At 36.7% G+C, this 19,843-nt stretch overlaps 1 protein-coding gene across 9 annotated transcripts in view; it reads left to right on the top strand.

The window, feature by feature from the left end:
- Window positions 1–11,036: 11,036 nt before the first annotated feature.
- Window positions 11,037–19,843, top strand: part of LOC108969366 (synaptotagmin 1) — a 68,432-nt gene continuing 59,625 nt past the window's right edge. For 6 of the 9 annotated variants that reach the window (XM_018934018.1, XM_018934024.1, XM_018934026.1 and 3 more), the window contains exons 1-3: window positions 11,048–11,094; window positions 11,831–12,081; window positions 12,671–13,231. The gene's annotated coding sequence lies outside the window, so the exon portion shown is untranslated. Of the gene's footprint in view, window positions 11,095–11,830; window positions 12,082–12,670; window positions 13,232–19,843 lie in introns of all 9 variants that reach the window. The other 3 variants (XM_018934019.1, XM_018934021.1, XM_018934022.1) reach the window with 3 other exon arrangements.

Below are 19,843 nucleotides of genomic sequence, written 5' to 3' on the forward strand. Positions count from 1 at the left end.
CCTGCTCAGAGTGCTTTGATGATGAGGACAAAGGCAATGAATTCGCTGAAAAGGCATTTGTTTGTGTTGTAGAAAGCAACGGCAATTAAACTACGCTCAGCGCACATTAGCCGCATACGTTTGTAAAAGCATCGCAAAAGAACACTTGGTAGCGTAACACACAACTTGTCAAGCAAGAACGCAAACTCGAGTTTATAGGCGACTAGACCAAAAGACAAACGATTAAATGATCAATGCGTAATCATGCATAGTACACTATAAAACAGTCGATCAAATCCGTAAGTCGCTTCATAACTAAATTATGCCTTTTTGAATGTGATCTGCAGGACGATTCACCTAACGAAAAAAAAAATAACACCTGAAAAAATAACGATATTTCCATGAAGCTACTCAGAAGAAATTTGTATTTCATATGGACGAAATTGGAAGATTACCCCGCCTGAAAACGGATTTTAGTGAGAAATTGCTAAGGCTGCAACTTAGTGATCATTAGGCTGCGATCTTACAGTGAACATAATTTTTTTCGCATTATAGTGGCGGTTTTTTTGAGCATAGTTAGACACATCCTTTTTATGTCAAATATTCACCGCTTTATTCGATAACTTGTTTACATTAATTTCAAAAATTACTCTAGAGGTGAATTTTTCAACAGCAAGTTTAAAGTTAAGCCGTAGGTTAGACAATTCTTGCCAACCCTACCAAACTCGCGGCACACTGTTCCGGACCACCGATAGGGTTGGCTGCAGGGGCGGCACCTCAACATAATTTGACCGCTTTCGCTTGACGTTACCATAAGTAACCTATTTTTCGTTTCCAGTAACAATCGGCTTCATAAATTAATCGATTTTGCTGCGATTCATTTTGTTTTTACATTCAGAATTTTTTAAGTAGTTGTAAACGAGATTTTTTTAATGTTTAGCTCCTGGCCATTAAAGGATGATCCATTTGGAGTTTCTCTATTTCTAAAAACACAGAAACTTCAAATGTTGCCAACCTTCTTTGGCATTTATTTTTGGAAAAGTCCAATTGAGTCCAACTTTCGATGACTCGTTCGAGTATTTCGACTGGTAGCTGGCAAATGACACGCAAGTTGGTTTGCACCAAAACCGGAATGCATGCGAAATATCCGCATAGACCTCACACTTTACATATGCCTACTGGAAAAAGTCTAACGGTATGATATCACTCGATCTTGGTGAAATTATCTGCTCACCAAAGTCTACTCTGAATAAATCCATTGATTGATGCCATTTGTGAGAAGTGGCGCCGTCTTGTTAAAACCCAGTATTGCCGAGATCACGAGCTTCAGATATCAATTAGTCGCTTATCATGACGCTATAACGGTCGCCATTGAGGCTTAAGTTCGCACCGGCTTCATTTTTAAAGAAATATGGACCGCTGTTTCAACCGGACCACAAACCACACTAAGTCGTAGTTTTTTTACTGGATAAAATGGCAGCTCTTGAAACTCTTCATGTTGCTCTTGTCCCAAATGTGTCATTTTGCTTGTTTGCATACCCATTGAGATAAAAATGTTCCTCATCGCTGACCATAATTATAATAGAATGCGTCGGATTTTTTGGAAGCGGCTTCAGTTCTTGCACAAACTGTATTTTGTATACATTCAATTTAAGATATCGACGTAAAATGCGAAAAGTCGTCAGTCCGAGTCTAAGCTATGTCTGTTATATTTTCTTCACTGCGTGCTGAACGTGGTATATTCATTATCCAATAATGAATGCTGGGTCTTAAGATGGGAATGATGTTGCGAATAGTACGCACATGAAAAATAGTTCAAATAAACAATAATTCAAATAAAGATAAGGCTTTAAAATAACACAATAATACAATACGACTTATCTATGTATCTTTAATTACGCATTATGCAATTAAAGAAATCAAAAAAATGGTTTCATTTTACTTTCTGTGGTCTTTTTACATCAATCAAAAATTACAGCTCCGTGTAGTAAAATAAATTCGGCTCCACATCTTCATCACTAGCTCCACTTTGGTTGCATTGAGCCAATATTTTTTGTTGAAAATTAGTACGTAATACATTAATTTTTCTCTTGAAATCATCCACAGTTTAGTTTGGGTACCGTGTTTTGCAAAAATCTAGCAAAATTTCATACTAGTTTTTCCATCGCGGTTATCAAAAATTTTTCATTTTTATCAAGCATAGCAAAGTACTGCACATGTAGCCGACAAAACCCGACGACACCGCCACTAATAAAGCTTTGATTAGATTATTTGATTGTCACCAAGGCATTTAAAGATACCTCAGATGATCCCAAATTTTAATATTCTAGATTGTCAGCAAAACTCTCTTTGCCGCTGTTTGGATATGTGATAGCCTAGATTGGCTAAATATTCAAAAATTACTCACTCATCCTTTATTCAATTTCACATTCCGTTATCCTAATGATGAAACAAGAAAAATTGGTTGTCCTCACGTAATGAAAATGAAAAGAATCGACGCTAACCAGTGAACATATCAAAATACATCAACGCTTTCAACGGTATTTAATTCAACATTACAGGCATGTCAACATAAAAGCCTTTTCATGAAATAACGGAATCGCGAGCAAAACAAAAAAGCAACATAATTGAATTATTAAAACACAGCGGGTATCGATGTTAAGAATGCCACATTGACAATATGTTGAAAGGTGTATTAAAGTGTGGGCGATACGAATTAATATTCAATGAGCTATCGAAAGCTTACAATTGCAGAAAGTTTATGTGGTTGGCTTGAACGAATACTCGTTTATACATACACATTTACTTAAGTTTAAAAGGTTCATTTTTTGCATCATATCTTAATTGAAATCGCCAACAACAATTATTCACTTTTTTAATTTCAGTTTCTAAAGCGACTGCAAACTATAAACACGCACAAACTGATTAGCCGATTAACTAAATTCCCAGTTGCATCTTAAAACTCGAGTAAACTTTGAGTTCACTGAGAGCGAAATGTATGTGTCATAATTGCCACAAATGACATTTGAAACTCCCAGCAACAGCTGAGCTATTGCGCTCATTACAACCAATTAAGTACAGTTGAATTATTTAAATGGCATGAATTTGTTGGCACATCGCACAACAGTGGCAACTCCAATTGCACGAATACACACACACACACACACACGAACATTGAATACTTGCAAGAATATGTGCCTATGGATTGGTGAGTCGAAATTCTAAGGAAAAGCGAATAATTCAAATGCTGTTGTTGCAACAACAACGTAACAACGTTGATAGACAACAGCATAATCACATCAACCGGAATGCCATTGACATACTGTAACTGCTGCCTTTGATAACTGTACATAGTATGCATGTCCACAAGCTGTTCTTCGTAAATTAGCTTCAAAGGGCGAAGGCTTTGTGCGTACATCAATCGAATTTGTTGTTGCAGCAATCGATTTAAATGCATTTCAATGACCTTAATGTACGTCTTTAGCCCACAGTATCTAATTTGACGTCGAATTGTGGACTTCTATATGCTAGATGTGAATAAATTACAATTACTATTAAATGAAAAGTGAATATTTGTACGCTTGTAGAACTGCAGGTGCACCAATACTGCTGTTTCTTGCAACAACCCAGCCTATGTTGAATTGGTTGAATGAATAATACAATAACCCTTAAAACAAAAATAGTTTTTCTGCATATTGGACCAAACATTTTTTTTTTCGAGAGACGTTGTTTGAAAGAGAATGGTCAAGCCACCTATGGGAAAGGGCGTTGAGGGTTAAGAATGAAGATGTATTGGTTGTGGGAAGCCGTATTGATTGAAAAGTGGTTGACTTGTCCTCAAGGAGCTTGCAGGAATCAAAGCCAGGGAAATACCTTAATGTGTAAAACGTCAACCAGACTCTATATAACTCACACACTGACCGACATATTCGAGATGAGGTTTGTTAGAAAAACGAACATCATTTGGTACTTACATATATAGGAGTTGGGATAGTGTCGACCCGACTTTTTCTATTAACTCTTATCATGCCACATACTAAAATATGCTGCTTGTGTTTCATTAAAATACCTCAATACAATCGCCAATCACATGGAGTAGATGAAGCCGTCTGCCAGATGTTAGTAAATCCTATTATCAATTATATGGGGGTTAGATTAATTTTTCGTTCAATTTTATATATTTTGGACATTTTCAATGAGATAGCTCACATATTGGCCGATATACGCAATATAAAGTCCCCCGGAAGTTCGAAAGCTTATTTAATTTAGGGAATTTAGCAACTTTTGTCCATAAGGTATAATACTTTAAAGGACTTATTAGTGCAAAGTTGTATCGCTTTATATCAATTGAAAGTGGAACTTAAATTTGTGTTATTTGGAAAGTAGGATGAGAATAATGCCACGTACTTACTTAGTCGAAATCGGTCGAGCAGGTCCCAAATTATGTAGTATGTGATTTCAACAAAAAGTGGACGGTGCCACGCTCATTGTCCAATTTTCACACCGGCTTTCATAAACCCTCTCAAACCATCTCGGTGCTAAAATTGTATGTCTCTGGTGCATTTAGTTAGCAGTAGTTAGTTAGTASTTTTGAACAGTACCGTTATATGGGGAGTTAGAGTGGCTATCTTCGGATTTCATCCATTTTCGCATTGTCGCATAGGTTCTTATAGTATTCGTGCCTGGCAAAGGCTAGGCTGTAGTGGTTTAGGAGTTATGAATTGAGTGGAAGCAGGTAATACATACAATCGTTAGGTGAACAAACTCTATAGCAAAAGGTTGCAAGAGCGTAAAGTGGCTAATGATCGTCGGTTTGTTTGCGCGTTTCCAGATAGCTTTTTATCCATCGCGTCAACCCTGAAAGTATTTTCTCTATATTCTAAGATAGCTGTCAGGTTGTATTTGTTTGAAGATTCTGTAGCTTGCGTAAAATGTTTCTGATATAGGGGTCGACATTTTTTTATGACCTTGCCTTTCTGTCCAGCGGAAAGATTCGAATAACTCAGTTTCAATTTGCGCGCACTGTGCCTACGATAACTAACCTTTTCTTTTGAGTCAGAGATTTTTCTAATTCGAAAAATGATCGCAACACACTGTTTGACCGAAATTCCGAAGATTCTCTAACTAATCCAGTACCACTCTTTCACTTTGATTAATTTTAATCACATCATTTGGTCATGTTGATGTGTAAATCTGTCCTTTGAAAGGATAGTTTTTAAAAGAACCCCAAGCATACCAGATCTTTATTCCGTACTTTGCCAGCTTGAACAGAATACAATATGGCATAAACCTGGTTCGTCCTCGGCAAGCAAATCGCTGTTCATCTTCTGCTATTGCCGCATTTTTGAAAGTTGTGATTCCTCATAATCCATATTTCGTCAATTGGTACTGATTTACTGAAGAACACACATACAGAGGGAGTATTAGCGCTATCAAAACGAACAAACCTAACAACATTTTTAATCGAACCACTGACATTGCTGCATTATAAATATCAAAATGCCGCGAATGCTATAGATGCTTGGCTTGCATATTCTTACAGTGAAACATTTCCGTTTCGTCTTTCTGCTCTGTCATATTGTCAAATTCACACTCTTAATAATATTCTCTTTCGCCTAATAATCGCCAACAGCACTGGCAGGAATTGAGGCATTATGTGATTGTTCAACGATTTCATCACACCCAGCTTCATGAGTATCTTCATGTTCAATCAATTCTTCTTAATTTTAGACAGGAAGCTTTTATGGAAACAAAACTTGCAAGTTATGGTAAAGATATCAGTTGCAGCACTTTATACATGTAAAAGGAGGGTCTCGTGCAGCTCATTGAATTTACTAAGTCAACTTAAGGGACATTCTAAGGTATTTAGTACGTTCTTTTTTTCTACTCAATTCCATGGGTTTTCCAAACCCCCAATGCAAATGGAGATAGAGATGAGGTGGATAGGAACACAGGGGTAAGTGTTTATACGGATGGATGCAAGTAAATAATTTAGTCGCAGTTGCTGTCTGCAAAATGAGACAACAAAATCGCTTTCTGGCCACCAGACCACTACAGTGGTCCAAGTGGAGATCACGGCAAATAAAAAAACCTTGTTATCATTAGAAACAGTGAACCCACATCATAAATGTAACCATTAACATATACAGATATCCAAGCGGCTTTGAAATCTCCAAAGTCTCTTAGCATATCATCAAAGATAGCGAAAGAAAAGTTAAGGGGTAACTTGGATTTACGGGTAACTCGAATTTTTTATTGTCATATATAATTCCACAACACCTCCAAAATATTTTCTTAAATTTCCAAGTTGATCCAAGTAATAGTTTCGGGTATACAGCCTTGAGAAGTTGTGCGCTCGAGGCTAGCTTGGCTAAGCGCGGCGTCTTTAAAAGCGTTTTTCTGGAAACGTGTTTTTGAAGTCGGTTGACAAGATTTCTCGAGAACTACTCAATCAATCTTCATGAAATTTTACACATGGCTTTGAGAAATAATTCTTAAAGACTGAGATAAAGGATTTTTTTTTCAATTACAGTTAATTGAAACAAGTTTTTTTTTCCTTCGGCAAAGTTCTAAGTTAGGGTTTTAACTAAAACACGTATTTTTACTTTAGATGATCCTATACGGCATTATCTTGCCAACGCGGGCGCATCTTTTTTTTCGAGAGGTCACCGGAAATGGCGTCGTAATAGCCGAGTTTAAAAAATGTTTTTCTAAAAATTTCAGAATTTCTTTGTTAATAGTGCATGCTTGCAACAATAAAAATATTGAAAAAAGCCCCGAGGAGACTCAGGCAACCACTTAATATCTGAATGAAAATAGCAAAAGACATTTTGATATTCCTGATAATTGGAAAGCAGATGAACTAGCCGGTGCCACCACCATACAATTAGACTCCGAAAGAAGGGAATATATATGCCTCCGTCTACTTTTAATTCAGATATTCAATCTAAAAATATGTTATAGACACTGCCAAGTCTGGGTGAAGTCAATCCCTAACATGCCCCACAAACAGACAATGTCTTGAATGGTATATGAACCGTCCATGCTGGCTATTAAAATTCAAAGGGGAAGATATAACAACTCTTGTAGAAATACTATGGGGAACACCATGGAATGACTTTTGTGGAAGCTGTCAACAGGTAAAAGAAGAAGAGACTAGAATATCTATAAATGCAACGCTTTGTTTAGGAAAAGGATCACAACCGATAGTTGGAGGATTCTTGACAATATCTCCGAAGTTGCACATATAAAATTTTTTATATTGATTGACTTCTTTATGAGCACAGGGTGTCCTCTGAACCACCCACATAGCAGAGTGAGGTCGGTTTCGACATACCTACCTAGACACATTCTACCCTTTCCTCTTATTTCAGTTATTTATTCTATAATATTTTTCTGACACGCTTTGACCTTTTAAAAATAGGATTTAAAAAAAATAAAAACTTTTTGAAAAAGGCTATCCTTATTTAAGAGGGGTTTTCGCATATGAAATGTTCTCGTTTCCAGAAGTAGAAGTAGAAGTTTTCGTGGTATATCTTCTATTTCATCATCTGAATCCGATTACACATCTTCTGCTTCATCTTTTTTCAACGAACGTCAAGAGAGCTCACCTCATTTCGAATTTGCCAGAAAAATTTGAATTTACTCTTCTTAGCAATAAAGCAGTTGCGTGCGTGAACAGTTGGTACCAACCTTTTTTTCCGTATGAAAATATGGAAGTTTAAGACATCATTGTGCTGCAAAACTTTTTTTTTTTTTTTTTTTGTTTTCGAATATCATTCGAGGTTGAGGAATGCTGATTATTTTTTTCATTTTGCGGATATATGGAAGCTTTTGCATTGCCTCAGTTCCGATGAAGTTTGAAGCGAGTATCACTTCGGAATTGTCCTGCCAGCCGCAGGCAGCTATCTTGTTGGTGTTTTCTAAGGACGTTTAGTCTTACACTTTTTTTTTTTTTTGATAGTATATTGTTCGCTACTATCATAAAATGATCTCACAGTGCAGAAAAATATACTTATAGCGAATTAGTTTCCCTCTTATGAACATTTTGCAGTTGTGGCGCCCGAAATACGGACATCAATCAATAAATGAGCTGCAAAAATCCCAACTTTCCTGCAATTCTTGTTTAATAAATGCATCAGATATCGAACTTTATCAAATTTGTCTAAATTGTCTATGCTAATATTGTCTATCAGATACAATCTCGATTTAAGTGTCTGGAAAGAGTGTCGGTCATTGGTTGTCTCACGATAGCCAGCCCAATATACTGAGCTAAGCCGATCTAAGGAAGTGTATGGTAGTCATGTGTGGTCGAGTAATAACAAAAATGGTATTTTTTGGTGAATGTAGATGTTCGAGTTCGAAACGATCGTGCTGATGATTTCGTCGTCCAAAAACATCCGAAACAGTTCAGTAGAGTTTTGTCAACTGAAAAGAAAGGCATTGGAAATGAAGTATTCATTTGCGAAGAAAAAGTTTTTATCAAAGTTCAATTTATGTATATTTCTTAATGCTAGCCACTTTAATATTAAATTTCGATATTCATACTAAACAACAATATTTTCCTCTTTCCATGGGATTTAACAACAATTATTTTATATCTCATAGTAAGAAATCGTTAATATGACCTTTCAAGTTACAATCATTGAAATTTGCCAGCAACGACATCTATTGGCAAAGTTGAACTGCTAACACGAACATAATGTAAACACAGTTAGAGCTTTCAAGGCTTTACAGGCCTGGTCGAAAGCTTTTATGTTAGTAAACCCGTAACTCAGTGATAAAGCTCACTCACTTATAGGCGTTATTATAACACACTCCAATTGTGTTGCATAAAATTTTGTTCGTCAAGTGATTTGTACCGCTAATAAGAATACAAATCTTACTTCGACATAATAATCGAAAATATGCTAGCTTTTTACTACATTGACGAAATTTTACTGATTTGAGAACAGAACAACAAAGACGGTACTGGTTAGCAATTGTTAAATGCCCAATTTTATTTAATTTGTTAAGGAACTTCAAAAAACCTTTAAGAACTTGAAAAATTGTTGCATAAAGTTAAGTGGGTTAAAAAGCTTTCAGCAAACCTGTTCAATTAAATAGACAACTTAGTAAAAGTAATATATAAAGCTTCCTTATTGTTACTCACTTTCTCTGACATATTCCCTCTGGAGCTCATTTATCAAGCGTCATCAGCTTGCTTACAACCATATTTCCACCCCGACGTGCGTCAGTCACGTTGTGTCATTGAGAAAAGTAGCCCGCTTATCACAGTATCGCTTACCAAATAAATGTATATATGTATATATGTACATATAATAAGGCATTGGTGGTATTTGTGTGAATTTGTCTACAACAAAACCTCTCACGGTTATTTTTGAAACCTCGCTCTTAGCAGAGAGTAAAACACGTGAAGCTTTGCGAGAAATTGGCTTATAAAGCTCGCAACTTTTTTTAACATTTCGATTAAACTCATTCAGTTATCTTACATCCCTCTCTTTGATGACTCTCTTTGTCACAGTATTAGAGATATAACCTGTGACATATATTGAAGAATTGAAAAGCAAGGCCTAAGTGTGACCGAAACCAAATTTCTAGCTAATAGGTTGTCAAAAAAGTCTTGCGGTATTATTTATTTATTTTTTTTTTTATTTTATAACGGTTTGATGACTCATGCCCAGCTCTTGACCGATACTACGGCTGCTACTATGCCGATCTCTTTCGAGCAATTCAGCGATTTTATCGCAATTTTCGACAACAGGCCTTCCGGAGCGTGGCGCATCTTCGACCACCTCTACACCAGAACGAAAACGTTGAAACCATCGTTGTGCGGTGGAAATGGAAACTGTATCGGGTCCATAAACTGCACAAATTTTATTGGCGGCTTGAGATGCATTTTTGCCTTTATCGTAGTAGTACTGTAAAATATGCCGTATTTTCTCTTTATTTTGCTCCATGTTTGCAACGCTATAACTCACGAACGACTTAAATGACGACAATCAATCAAACACATGTTAGCGCGTGAAATGAGCATTCCAGAAAGGTATAGCAGGACCGATGCGGCGAATAAAACTAGAGCTACGCGCTCTCAGCGCCAACTAGCGAAAATACCGCAAGACTTTTTTGACAATCCAATATTTGCTTTAAAATTAATTATATTCCGTAATCAATAGTCTAAAAAAGTTAACTGGGACTTAAATGATAGGCGCTAGTTGAGGTTAGGTTAAGTAAATAGCCAGATTTAAGGTATAGGAGCTAAGTTAACAAACTAGTCTTTAAGTCGTATCAATGTAACCAATAATTCACAGTTAATAACGAATCCATTATTAGTAGTATCTTCATGAAAAATTAAAGATTCAGTGTTAAAATATTAGATCTCGAGTTCCTCACTATACAAATACTTAGAGTACAATGCTTACACCAAAGCATCTTGAGAGATTACCTTTATTAAATATATAACAAAGATATACCAGAGAAGACAAAACGAATACAAATAAAAAGGAAAAAACCGCATTAATTGACATAAGATTTGATATGGCAACGCTATGCATGTCTGCTGAGGTGAAGGGTCAAATGAGAGCCTACTTTTTTCGGGGAATGAATGAATGAGATGCAAAGTATTTTAAGAGCATTGAGAGCTGTAAGGGAATTCGAAATTGAATGGCTTGCCAATACGAAATATTTGCAAACCTTTTGAGTAAAGCAACTCTGGTGTCGCTATAAGCCCTATATGAAAATTATTCCTTTTTAACAGTTTATGAAAGTTTCAAAATTTGTTTTACATTTTATAAGAATGTTTAATACTATTTTTGCAAGCCAAGACCTCGTCAATGTCTGCCTAAAAGCGCTTTACGCGGCATAACCAGCATTTATTTTGCACTAACGGTCTTCGGAGCTTCCAAAGCTCCACCAGTGTTTCCGACTGCTTGCGTGCTTGCCTGTCATTCGTGTCATTTGGATAAAAAATCGATTTCGTATCGTTTGTCACACTCCAACCTATGAGGAAATACTGGCCGATGTGCGCTTTCCATAGGATTTTCTATACTGTAGTACCTCAAAACGCGAATGAGCATCGACCGTGAACGTTGACGAGGAATAAATGCAGCGCTGAAGGTGAACACATATAGAGAGAAGAAAAATCCAAATTTTATATAAAATTATATTGAGGAGCTTACTTAGATTTTAAACAAATTAATGTTAAAATGGAAACCTTAATGTGAAAACTATTTGAAGTCAGTGAAAACTTGAAAATACCGCTAATAGAGAAGCTAAGCCGACGCTATTGAAGGCTGAGCCATTACAGGCAACTTTCATTGGTGCTAGAGAACGGAAAAATAATCGTTGTGTCGATAGTGAAAAAAGTGTGGGAGTGCGGAGGAGAAAGCAATTGATTGCTATACGTGCATATATATATATATACATATGTGTGTGTGTATATGCATATATTTTACGTGGTTGTCGATATAGTTCAAGTGTCAAGATAGAGTGCTAAAACTAAAAACTATTAACAAAGGCAAACTCAAATTCAAGTTAACAAAAATCTTAGCGCAAAATTACAAAAACAAAACTCAGCAGAGAAAACTCGGTCAGCGGACCTCGAAAATAGCGAACGGTCAACGAAATATGAATTTATTGATTTTCCGTAGGGGCAACATTGAACCAAAGAAAATATGCATGGCACACATTTATAGTTATAATTTCCTCTTCTAGTTTTATTTTGAGCATTTTTCTTTGCTGATATCAAGAAATTTCTGCGCACTTTGCGAGCAGTGTGAAATTTCTCCATATCATTTGTTATGTAATCGGAGGCAGCTCACAGCTTTTTTCGGTATTTGCTTCTACTACAAAGCCCTTCCAACTTAAGTCGAAAACGCTGCGCCAGAGTGAAGCTAAATTGTCGAACAACAAAACAACATAGCTCTACTCGCGTGAACAGCAAAACGCAGAAAGCAAAACAATTAAATAATTTTCATTGAATAACTGTTCCGCAGCGAAGTTGCAGGACAGCCATTAGGGAGGACGAGAAAAGAATTACAGCGTGAAACTTGCTAAAAATACGAGCAGCCACATCAAATCGGTCCATCAGCAGTGCCTGTCATTGTAAGAAAAAATCTCTATCCCGAAAGTCGCCCCAAAGTCGCTAAGCGAAAAGCTTACGTTACACTTACACACCCCCCCAAACACACACAAGCGCGCTATCAATGGGGAGAAGGAGAGCATAACTAACACTAGTACGTTTAGAGAACTGTCAGCTCCGTAGTATATGGCAGTTGTTGTTTTGTACTTTTATGCAATCTTCTCTCTCATTTACATGCACAAACCAGTACAAACGTTGATGCGTCTAAATGTCGACCATCAAATTACGACTTTTCTTTGTGTCTTCGGTCCATTGTGACATTAAGACAACGACCAACACACCCACCAAGTAGCAAACACTCACAAGCAACACACAGCTATACGAGGCCACGCGCAATTAGCTGATTGAGCACGCTCACATACACACACACACGCACACAACATTGAACTTTTAACATAGTTTTCGATTATTCGTAACTTTTTCCGTGGCACAAGCTCATTTCCACACAATTGAATAGCATCCTTCTTTTATCAAACCCACACTAATACTAATACATATTTTATTCCCACGCCTTCGCCTACTTCCCGCTCTGCTCCTCCATCGTTTACGCAGCGCTAACGGCATCATCATCACGGCAAAAAAAAAAAAACAATACCGAACTTCARCCAAGAACAACAAACAAACAAGCGAACCAACGAAAGCGCGTCGTCAGCAGCAGTAATAACGCTTGACACTGCTTGCCGCTCTGCTCTCTGCAGCTTTACGAAGCGACACGGATGCGTGCAAAATTGTTCGAGTGCTTCGTATTGATTTAACGTTGTTTGCTAAACGTAAAGCACACAGAAATACAAATAAAACAAAAGAAGCGCATAAGTAGAAAGTTATAATTAATATAATAATGATACAACAAATACAACCAGCAACTTTAATGCAGTAGAAAAGTGCTCTCAATACAAAAAAAAAAAACACAACTAAAGTTTCTCTCTCGTGTTTTTTGAGAGACAAAAGTAATAACAACGAATAGCACATCATCAGCTGAGTCGTGAAAGAACGTGGCGTAGAAACGGAAATCGAGACTATAATTCAAAAAATAAAACAAAAAGCAACAAATTAAAGACGCGACTTTCGCTGTCATTCTGCTGATACTCAACAGACCCGTTAAACAAATAAAAGGTGAGTAAAAACAAGAATTTCAGACTTTAATTTGCATCACGAATACACACTGTATGTCCTTTAAATAAATATTCTCCAACGGTTGGATTAATAAGGAATATGATTATATAATAGGAGCTTCACTAAATCAGGCGTTCAATTTAGTTTTCGGTATTTGAATTTACCTTAGCAGAAAAACAGTGGTAAGAAGTAATATATGTATTTTAACGTTACCCTCAGTAGAGTAGAGACTGCAAAAAATCTGTAGAGCACACCGCCGGAGTAACATTGGAGTATCTGCTGTGCATTTCTAGCACATTGGCAAGACTACTGTTGTCCCCACGGTAGCATTCACCGGAGGAGGTAACGATAGTGAGACAGTAGAGTCTGTTAAAATTCGCGTCAAGTGCAGGCAGCCTAAACGATGACTACTCTTTTTGGACTTTGAAACTGAAGTAAACTCTATCTGGTATCGCAAAGGACCAAACTGGTCTGAGACTAACCTAACGTTATCCTATGTACTGTTTCAGATTTTCAACTGATCATGTATACCATAAATCAATGGAAACTACAAAATTGCTGCCTACATACAGGCGCACTCACTGAAATTCATTATCGCTAAAGCAAAAAGCTGAAGAGCGTAACAGATAAATATTTTGCCAACACGAGATTCCACTCTGTGATAGTAATCAAAATAGTTTTAGCAAGTTAATGGACAGTTCTGCCTCTGTGGTACAGATGGTATGTAGAGCAATGGAAAAGCGAACGAGTTGACCCTTGTCCTTCCTGCCACGTTTTGTTATTTATTAGTTGGTTGCTTTATTAAAGAATACCGAAAGAACCTCCACGCAATCTTATGCTACCGCGTGGTTGTACATTCCTACGCCCTGGCTACCTAATTTATTTAAAATTAAAACATTGAAAGTTGTCAATCGGTTGAGAATTAGGCATTTAAATGGTGATCGTTCTCAGCGTTTTTTCCCCATCTTAATGATTTCACCGCTTTAATTTAGTGTGGATATGTAAGTGGAGTAAGTGAACTTAATGGGTTACATGGGTTTCCTCAGATAAAAAATAGCCTTTTTACAATAACTTTTCTCATATAAAAAATTTAATATTTTATTAGAACTCTTTAATGTTACAAACATACATTATTAACAAAGAAATTCATCCAAAGTGAAAAAATACGTGTTTCACTTAAAACCTTAACTTAGAACTTGGCCGAAGAATATAAACTGAAAATTGGGCTTTTGTCATCATTCGTCCAAGTCTTCAAAATTGTATCGGTGTGAAATTTCAAGGAGATTGATTTAAAGACGGCTAAAGCGCACAAGTTCTCAAAACTGTGTCTGCGAAGGTATTACTCGGATTGAACATGAAAATGTAGCACAATATTCTAGAGGTGTTGGTAGCTAGTCCAATCACACATTAAAAAAATCGACTTTTGGAAACCCGTAAACCCATGTATTCGCCTAACCATACCACATTAATCAGCATTCACTTTTTTTTCAAGAAAAAGCAATTTAGTCTGCCTAGCGTAGATACCTGAAAGTAATTTTGTATCACACGCTGTATTGGTGAATTTACTGCAATGGTACTTGCATTATAGCAGAAAGCTAGTTAACATGTTACCATCATTTTTTGAGTGCAATGCGATTTTAATATAACTTTGCCCTTTTCAGACTCTACATAAATCACTCCATTAGTAGGCTTTAAAGGTGGAATTTGTGTGGCGTGGTACATATTTTCTCTGTTATCGGTAACGTATGGCTTTACAAACGCTCCACATTTTGATGGCAATTTCTGTGGCAGAATTTCAATCTGAATTTAGGTTGAGTAACGCCACTGAAAGAAGTAGTAACTCGGTCGACCACTTAAAAAAGTATTCGAGCCAAGTACAAATATGTCTATACATATTAGAGACTTCAAGAAATTAAACAAAAAAATCTACAAATTTAAGGAAAAGAAAAAATAGAATGTTTGGGTGGAAAATGTGTTCGCCGCTGCGCTTTCGGAATGCGCTTTCGGAATGAGGTTTTTGTCTCTATTTGTTAGACAAACGATTATCCACGACAAATTCATGGTAAAAAATTTTGGAACTGCAAGATTGTTCTTCGTGTTTTATATCGACGCAAGCTCGCAAGCGTTGGTATTATTAATATAATCATAAAGAGATAATTATGGAAAATATTTTGATAAATACTAAAATCATTTGTGCAAATTTGAAATTGTTATTTGTGAAGCAAAACCTGCACTTACAATTTAAGAATACAAGTGCTTTCCAAAGTAAACAGGACTTTTTGAATCTAGCGGCAAACACTAGCATGACATTTCATATTTGAATTGGAAGTGAGGTTATTACGTTTTAAGTGTGAGTTTGTTTGTGTTATCAGTGCGAAAATAAGCTTCGAACAAAGAGCCAGCATTAAGTTTTGTTTTAAAATTGACAAAACTTTTACCGAAACATTTGAATTGATGAAACAAGTTTATGGCGATGATTATCTATCCCGTAGCAGAGTGCACGAGTGCTTTCAACGTCTTCAAAGGGGTCATGAGGACATAAATGACGATCAACATGTGAGCAAATCAAAATCCGTGATCACCGGAAATTCCTTCAAAACTGTGCGTGATTTCATCAAAAATCTGCAGAAATCATCATTGAAATTCATGGTAAGGGAATTAAACATCTCCAAAACCTCTCTTTATTGCATTTTGACCGAACATTTGGGCTTACGAAAGGTGTGTGCATGGATTGTTCCGCTCAAATTCCTTCCAAGAATCCTTCTCATCTATGGAAGATTATTTGACCAAAAATCACATTTTCGCCATTAACCACTCCCCGTATTCACCTGATATGGCACCGTGCGACTTCTTTCTTTTCGGAAAAATGCACTTGCCCGTGAAAGGAAAGCGTTATGCAGACGTAGAGGCCATTCAAAAGGCTTGCATCGGCATACTGACGGACATACCGGCCAACGAGCTAAAGCACTCGCTTGACATGCTTTTAAACCATGCAAAAAGCTGTAATGGAACAGAAGGAAATTGAATAAAATAAATTGATTTTGCCGAAAAACCATTTGTTCTGTTGTTTTTTTAAAGTCTTGTTTACTTTGGAAAGCTCCTTGTAAAATGTATGAAATTACGAAGAAGCTATTTCCAGCACTGTCTAAAAACGCACAACTCGTTAAACCTTTTAACGGTATAATTGCACAGTATGGCCTCATTTATAAGCATTATTTATTCTGACTCAATGAAAAAATACAGTGAATCCATATAAAGGTAGCATCCTTTATTACTTCACTTCCTTTTTTAACCATTTCATCCTTTCTATAAATACTTTGGCTGAATTTTTACACACTTTTCACTTGATTTTTTTTTCTTCTTTTTGAAAATTTGTATCAGTCCTTTCATGAAATCTGAGTGGTTGAGTGATTGCTGTCTGTAACCAAGATGAGCAATATTTGATTAAGATTCCAAAAATGCAGACACGTAGCGCCATCCAATAAGTACAAATATCTCCAAACAGCGAGTAAAGGCAAAAAATTGAAAATAAATTGAAAACGAAATTTGCATACGCCAATTTGTCGCGTTATTTGCTCGTTTGCTGCGTGAGCATTACGTCACGGACCACACTCCATGCTTAACGTTAGCATTGAAACGTGCCAAGACCTTTAAAGAAAAATTTCCCTTTTGCCAGCAACAAAACAAAGCAAGGGCTTCAAGCCATACAACATACTGACACACTTATAATATATACCAACATTTGGCAATATATATTTACCACATAATGTTGCCAAATCGCAGTTGCCTACTCTCTCCTTGCTTGGACAAAGGCAGCGTGGTGTCTACTCATAAAATCCTGAGCGACATTGATAGCATTAGCGCGTTGCGAGTCGCGTTGCTCGTCTCAGGCATAAGAAATAGTATCCCAATAAAGTACATTGGAGGCCTAAAAGCAGGTCGCAAGAAGGCGCACCACACGCAGCCAGCCAGCCAACCATTTATGTGGTTGTGGTTGTAATTTTTGTTGGCAATAAAAAATTTTAACGCTTTTATGTTCTTGCCCGCGGCCTGAATCTATTACCGAGTGCCTTTGTAGCAACGCTCTGCTCAATTCCTGTGCTCGCATAGTAATCAATAGCAATGAAGTACATACATACAGATTTACTATGCGTGGCGTATAGTTGTGCTCGTATGAGAAGACATTAGCCACTCTTCTTACCGCGCGTCTTGCGTTTGTTCTTTTGCCTCAAACCGATTCAAACTGCGAACTTTCATTCTTTATTTGTTACGAAATGCGACAAACAGTTTATCACGTCTTCTCTAACTACAGGCACACAATATTTCCCCCAATCCGCGTAGATTCACGCTCGTGTTCGGACCTTGAGATATTCGAATTTCTCAGACTTGAAGTATCAGTTCACAGAGAACGTGTCTTTCTCTTACAAATATGCTCTTTCTCTCCCGTAACGTCGTGCTCTCTCATTTTTATTCCATCCTTTTTATTCTCACTCTGATTTTTTATCATATTTGGCTGTATCCGTCCCTCTTCTTCGAAATTCTTAGCTACTTTCATGCACAAGTTTCTGCACTAAATGTTTTTATAGGGTGTACATATGTATATAGGCATATATTCAGAAAAAGTGAAGCTTTCGTTTTACGGCTACTATTTTAAACCTTTTGCCTGCAATGTAATATCCTCTTCCTGCGGAACCCACTTAATTTAAAGTAATTGTAGTTCTCAACCCTTGCAAAAAAAGTAAAACTACCCTCCGCATATTAAATTTGATTATTGTTAAATAGTATATAGCATAAATATTATTAAATAATTTATAACATAAATTTTGATGCAATCTTACCGTTAGCAATATTAATCAGAGCTTCAAGCCACTTATGAATTACTCCTTTTCCTGATTATTTTGTAATAAATTACCGCAAATCACGCAACAAAGCTCAAATTGAGTGATTTTTCTTCAAAACCATTTAATTGTGTAGCCATTATTTTAATTTATAAAACTTATTATTCACAATCAGATTATAATAACATTCTCAGAATAACGCCATCAGAAAATATTTCATTATTTGCTATACAAGGCGAATTGATATAATTAGAATAGAATGTTCAGTGTTTAATAATTCTTTTCTTGAATTTAGCCCTATATGTAAAGTAAAGTTATTTTTTGTCATTATACATGAAATCAGAGAAAAAAGCAGAGAGAACTATATGGGATATATGATCTTTAAAAAGAAGTCTATATAGAAGATAGTGGGATAACCTTAAAATTCATTCTTAATAAGCTTGTACATAAATAAATTGATAATATCTTTATCTGTATAAATTGTGACAAAAAAACACCGGGAAATTGTAATTAAATTCCCCGAATAAGTGGTATTTCAAAAACATGTATTTTGCTAAGTTTTTAGGACTGTTCTCAACTATTATGCCAAATAAGCGCGATCTATCAACCTATTTGTTTACAGCAGCTGCTTTGGTCGGTAGACCTCAAAGAATTTGTCTCAAATTTTGTATTTCAAATTTCGTGTGACTCTTTCTGGGCGACCTTCGACCTCTTCTTGCTCGACTCGTCCCGATAAAGATACCCTTTTTTTCCAAAAAGAGTACCGTAAATAGTAAATACGAATCCCGATCCCACGTTTATGGAGAGCATTTATAACCGCCCATGAGAGAGATTTATGAGTTTGACATGCAAACAAGTCAACAATCATCGGGATAGAACCCGGTGGTAAAACAGAACTCGCTGCGATAGCTGAAGGCCATTCCATAAAGTGCTTATACAAAATGGAAAAAAAGTTGACATTTTTGAAGATGACAAAATATGTATTGATGAATAATTAAATAGTTTGCGTTTCATTCTTTTATGGAACTTTTACAGTTGGAATGTGTTAAATGTTTTATATCAGAAAAACGAAAAARGAAAGTAAAGTTTCGATCTCAAAAAGCTATCTTGACCATAACGAAAAATTCTACTCCTGATACTCACAAACAGTTTTAAATTAAAAATATACATTTATCGAGCACAACACGTGTGGGATGGGATAGATACCGAGAGTTGAAGAGGGAAGCGAGACGCATTTGCAGACAAAAAAAAAAAAGAGGCCGAAATGCGAGAGTACGAAGAGCTTGATAAGCTGACCGACAGGGGTAATGCTCGAAAATTCTACGAAAAAATACGGCGGTGGCTTACAGAAGGTTTCAAGACCGGAGCATATTCTTATAGAACCCCCAAAGGTGATCTAGTCACCGATGCCCAGAGCATATTTAAATTATGGAGTGAACACTTCTCCAGCCTGCTGAATGGCAGTGAACGCACAACGCCAGAAGAAGGCGAACCCGATTCCCCAATAGATGATGATGGAGCAGACGTTCCATTGCCCGACCAGAAAGAAGTTCGAATAGCAATTACCCGCCTGAAGAACAACAAAGTGGCGGGGATATTGATATCATCGGCCTCAACACCCGCGCCGTTAGTTCTGCTTTCTCCAGACTCAACGAGGAAGCAACACAAATGGGTCTGGCAGTGAACGAGGGCAAGTCGAAATATCTCCTGTCATCAAACAAACAGTCGTCGCACTCGCGACTTGGCACTCACGTCACTGTTGACAGTCATAGCT

This window comes from Bactrocera latifrons, unplaced genomic scaffold (assembly GCF_001853355.1).
Source record: "Bactrocera latifrons isolate USDA-ARS-PBARC rearing strain unplaced genomic scaffold, ASM185335v1 scaffold_25, whole genome shotgun sequence".
Lineage (NCBI taxonomy): Eukaryota > Metazoa > Arthropoda > Insecta > Diptera > Tephritidae > Bactrocera > Bactrocera latifrons.